Below are 6,016 nucleotides of genomic sequence, written 5' to 3'. Positions count from 1 at the left end.
TTTCCAAAAAACATGCCCAAGAGAATATTTGGCTGAAACTCTGTCACAAGATACAACTTTTACTTATAAACACTCAATAAAAACCCATAGGTCCATTTATTAAGATTTAACACTGAACAGCAGAATTAACATGAATTTTAAAAAGTATAACCCAATGACAAACCTTAGAAATAAGAAACTTGAATGATGACAATTTGAATAAATTAAGGGTCTCCCCTCCTTCTCTCTCAAAAAATGAAAAAAAGAAAAAAGAAAAAAGCAATATATACTGTATTGATAACATATAAAATTTAAATTTGACTTTAAAATCTAGTATTTAAAAAAATGCTTCATTAATGGTTAAAAACTGAAATTAAAAAACTTAATGTATCAGAGATCAATCCATTATTATTATTATTATTTTTTTTTTTTTTGGTTTTATCTTTTAAAGTTCTTTTTTTCTCAATTTGAAAAAGTGATAATAAGTTGTGTTTCAAAATACTATCTTAATTTAAAAACAAATAAAAATCAAATAACTCAGTCTTTGAAATCTAAAATACTGTGAGCATTAATAAGCAAAACAAGAAAAGTTATTAAAAATAATTCATTCTAAGCCAGGAATATAGCAACATTTCTACAGTGGTTTGGTATGATAAAACAGAGCCTGCGCTAAGCATTTGTCACCACGCCAATACTATAAAACCATAACAGCAAAAAAAAAAAAAAAAAAAACTCCAATTAGGCAAAAATATTGGCTAACATTAAAATTCTTAGAAATTTTCCACAGAAACAGAAATAAGATTTTTCCTCAATCCTTAAAACTATTATTAGAAATTCTGTAATAAAAAATAAGAATAAATTAGGAACTCAATATCTAATGCATTGTTATTAAGTGTTTATTAAACTTAAGTGTAAACTGCACAGTGAAAATAATAAGCACTTACAATGCATATTTTATAAAATTATTCCAGTTTTTCTGATTGAAGTGAAAAAAAAAACATAAAAATTTATTAAATTTAAGTCTTTTGCTAAAAGTTTTGGGATACGTCTAAAACTTTTAAAATTTGGCTAATTGTTGACTAGCAATTCGAGATCCGTAGCGCAGGCTTTGATAAAATACTTCAAAAAAGTGATTTCTACACTCTGCAGGATGCAACCTCTAACACAGCAAACACTTTTTTGCAAAGCATACAAAGTTGAAAGCTTTTCATTTATTTATATATATTTTTTAATGGATGCCCTCAATTGCCAAGTTGATTTAACTCCACTTTGAAAAAAAAAAAAAAATCCTCATTTCTGCTTTAATAGTCTTTTACCAATGCTTAGTATGTGAATTTATATTAAATATGGGTTCAGTATCCTTCTGAACATGTGATGGTAGAAAATGTAACCATAAGGGCCTATTTACTCTTATGGATAACACCATCTTCTTCATAACTATTATCTATTTTTTGTTTTATGGAGTTAGTCAATTTGTCAAGTGAGGCATCCAAATATCTCATTAGAAATTTTTGAAACAACTATTTAATTTTAATTTATTCTCTTTTTCCAAATGATGATCAAACAAAAGTGCTGATTTCATTCAAGTTCAGTCTGCAAAAAAGATTTATCAATAATTCGTTTAAGAATAAATTAAAATAAAAAGGCATTATAAAGCTAATATGATAAAAATAACTTCCACATTTAAAACTAATTGAAATATTTGCAAGATAGAAAAGGATTATAATTTCAATTTTGAGAAGAAAAAACTTTTTAAGCTAAGTTTAACTTCAATTTTGAAACAAAAACTGAAAAGAAAAGGTTCCTTGAAATATCTAACAAAAATAATAATAAATAAATTACGCAAAAGAATTGAAACCTGAAAATGCAGCAAGCAATTTTCAGCGAAACATGTTGCAAAGTTTGCATACTTGTTTTTATTACTTAATTATTTTTAAATTAATTTCAAATAATAAATCAAATGATTATTTTGTTTCAAATATGGTACTTTTCTTAAAGTAAGTTTATTGCAATGAAAAAGCCATTTCATACAAGGTTGTGATAGTTTTTAAACTTAATAATTGTATTATTTTCGGATGCAAAAGGATTGAAGTCTAAAATACAATAATCAGTTCTCTGCGAAAGCTCAAGTTTAAACCAGGGGTGCCCCCTCCCCCTTAGAAAGAAAGGGCACACCGCCCTTAAATTTTGCAAAGACCCCCCACCCCCACAAAAAAGCAAGCCCCCTAAAAATGAAAAAAAAAACCTCTCAAAACAACCCTCCCCAAAAAATTTCAATGGCGTAGTAGTCTGAGGCATGACCTCCCCCCCCCCCCCCTCCTCTTGGTCGGCAACCCCTTTGTGCATAAAAAGTAAAATAAGAAATAACAACGTCATGTCGGCATATTATTATTTTATAATTTTTCAGTTTTGTTTTTCCAATGCTTTTAAAAAAAACGTTTTATTTAAATTTTAAACAAATTAAAAATCAAATGCTTATTTCTTTCTATCCTAAAACTAAGTTCATAAAAAAATAAAGTAATAAAAAAATAAATAAAATTGAAATACATTATATTCTAATAATAAAAAAGCGTATCCTACACTGGCATATGATTGCTCCAAAACTAAAAAATATTTGAAGGATGCAAAAAGAATGAAATCTTAAATGGAAATTAAGTTTGCAAAAAGAAAAAAGATAATAAAAATAAAATTAAAATACATTATTGCAGTAACAAGAAGCTATCCTTATACTTCCATATGAGAGCTTCAAAAGTAAAAAGTACATGAAATATTTGAAGGATGCAAAAAGATTGAAATCTAATGCAGAGCGATCAATTTTCGGCGAAGCACGTGGCTACGTGTTCGCAAACTTTTATTTTTCCATTACTTTATTTATTTTAAATAGCTTTTCAATAAATGTTCTATTTTAGCTCACAACAAATTAAAAATCTAATGGCTTATGCCTTTCCGATTCGATGTTTCACTGAAAATAAGTTCACGAAAAGAAAAAAAATAATAATAATCATAAAATAAATCATTTAAATAAAAAAAATCTTTCCTTCATTTGCATATAATAGCTTCCCAAACCGAAAAATAATTGAAATATTTGAAGGATGCAAAGAGATTAAAATCTAATACACAGCGATCAATTTTCGGCGAAGCACGTGGGCTCCATGTTCGCATACTTTTATTCTTCCATTAATTTAATTTATTTTAAACAGTTTTTCAATAAATGTAAAATCAAATGCTTATGCCTTTCCGATCCGATATTTCCCTGAAATAAAGTTCACAAAAAGAAAAAATAATAACGATAAAATAAATTATTATGAAAATGAAAAAAGCTGTCCTACATTTGCATATAAGAGCTTCCAAACTGAAAACTAATTGAAATATTTGAAGGATGCAAAAAGATTGATATCTTATACACAGCAACCAATTTTCCGCGAAGCACGTGGCTCCATGTTTGCACTTTTTTTTTATCATTTTAATCTTTCAATTTTTTAAACAGGTTTTCAACAAATATTTCTATTTTAATTCAGAAGTAATTGAAAAGCAAATGTTTATTCCTTTCAAATTCGATACTTCCCCCTGAAATTAAGTTCACAAAAGCAAAAAAAAAAAAAAAAAAAATAAAAAAAATAAAACTATATATTCACAATAAAATAAGTGTATTCCTGTATTGATAGCTTCTGAACTTTACAGCTTATCCTAGAATTGGGGACACAGAAGGCTTAAGGACTATCCCCCCCCCCCTCAAGCTTCACACAATAGCTCTTTGAAAAAAAAAAAACTGCAAGTAGGGGAGTGGTTTATTGCACTACTCTCTATTGACAAAGCTTCTTCTTTTTAGCCATTTTTCTGATCATTAGAAACGATCTGATTGGTCAAGCTGCGTACGTTTGCTAAACGAAATTCCGCGAACTGAAATCGTCAAAAAGGCGTCAAAAGTAAGATTTTCATAGCACTCGCGGGAAAAAAAAAGAGATTTTAGAGACTAAATCATGAAAATAGAGACTTAAGAGACACTTAAGAAAAAAAAGAGACAAATAGCTAGAAAAGAGATTAGTTCCGAGGTCTGCAAGATTTTTGTAAAGAGATGGGAAAAAAATGTATCATTATAAAATACTACAAAAGACTCATCTGTACTGTGCAAGAGATTCTCACAAAAATAGTCACTTTCATGTCTTTTGTTATAGTTTACGAATGTGTAATGACTTATACATATTTTTAAGAATTTGAATACTTGTCAGAAATCGAGTTTGATTAAATAATAAAAGTAAAATTCCCAAATTTAAAAAAAAAAAATGTATAGTCTACTGTACCAAAATGTCATTCTCTCTAACTTACCCCACCCCCCCCCAATTGTTTGCAAAAAATACACCAAAATTATCTCGAAGTAAAACAGACAGTACACCAGATTTTTGTCTATTTCATTCCAAAATATCAAACAATACAAGGCAAAAGATATATTTAAAATTAAATTTTGCTGAAAATAAATCAGGGGTTGGCCGGATTGGACCCAATTGGGTTGGACCCAATGGGTTTTTTTGAAAAAACCCATTTAAAAAAACCCATTATTTAGCGCACTTTTGGGTTTTTTTAAATTTTTGAGAAGTTTCTTAAAAAAACAATTAATTTAAATACTTTTACAATTTAAAATTCTATTTTATTTGTTCTTCACCACAGACAATGGACATAAAAAATGAATTTTGAACTTTAATAGTATTTCTTAACTCTTAACGGCATTAAAAATAACTTCAAAGATTTAAAAAATATATATTTAACTTTTATCTTTAACTGGTCAATAAATAACTCAAATTATCTTGACTAAGTCCTGTCACGTCTGGTTTTCTCAATATTTGTAGATTGTACAGAGGAAACTACTCTAGCTAAAAGGCTTTCATAGTGAATTATTTTCTGCAACCCGACACGTCACAAATTTCGAATTAACAAGTTATATTTTTTTTAGAAATTAACAGGTTTTACAAATGGTCGGGACAGAAAACAGAATAGGATGTACAGTATTTTCATTATCTTACAAAAAAGTTTAATATTTCTTAATCTGTACACAGAAATAGAAAAACAGGCAACATAAAATTCAAAGAAATGTCTTGATTAAGCTGGAATTCAGTAAATAGGGATTTAAACTACTTGAGGTTCTACAGTAGTTTTGCATAAAAAAATGAAATACAATAAAGTAAAATGCAAAAAAAAAATAGTAGTAATTAAAAACGAACAATAGATTTTATCACTCAAGAAGTAATTTGCCTTAACTGTTGGTAATCATGGAAACTAAAAAATCTGAAACTTCACCATTCTTGGGTTTCGTTGTCTTTCATACTCTTCTTCAGAAACGCTGAATTTTAACTAGTTTTCCAGCTTTTTTTTTACCCCAAGACAATTCTTGTGCTTTGTTCATATACTTACGCTACAATATGTACAAGTACTCTACATTTTCCTAAAAAAAGACAAAAAAACCCACATTTCTTTTAAAAAACCCAGCTTTAGTTGGGTTTTTTTTTGGGTTTTATTTAAAAAACCCAAAAAACCCTGGGTCCATGGGCTTTTTTAAAAAAAACCCAGGTTTTTGCCAACCCTGAAATAAATAGACAAATTTTATTAAATTTGTCTTCAATGAGTACCGTCATTCTTTCACAATGAAAAATTAACCTCTCAGAATCGCAATAAAATAAAATATTAAAAGTTTATAGATGTTGATGTAGACGAACATTGCAGCATATTTAAGTCTTCAACTGATTTTAAAATTAGTCTCTGGAATAAATTTGAATTCCTCAAACCAGGCAAACCTTTTCTTACAAGTGCCATTCTCTAACTTGTATTTTAAAAGCTTTTTTTGAAAACTATATAATCATAAATTTAATAAGTGTGAGTATAATAATGTTAAATATTTCATATCCAAATACTTCTCACTAAATCTGTACTTGGGAGGATTCAGATAGTACAAGGTCAAAGAAGACGATCTTCTGATTCATTATCTCAATTTACATTGGATTTTCTTTCTTTTTAGAACTAGCTTACAAATTACTACCAGTAACTA

The sequence above is a fragment of the Uloborus diversus genome, chromosome 7 (assembly GCF_026930045.1).
Source record: "Uloborus diversus isolate 005 chromosome 7, Udiv.v.3.1, whole genome shotgun sequence".
Classification (NCBI taxonomy): Eukaryota; Metazoa; Arthropoda; class Arachnida; order Araneae; family Uloboridae; genus Uloborus; species Uloborus diversus.
The sequence above is the reverse complement of the archived record's forward strand: the minus strand, read 5'-3'. Positions refer to the sequence as shown.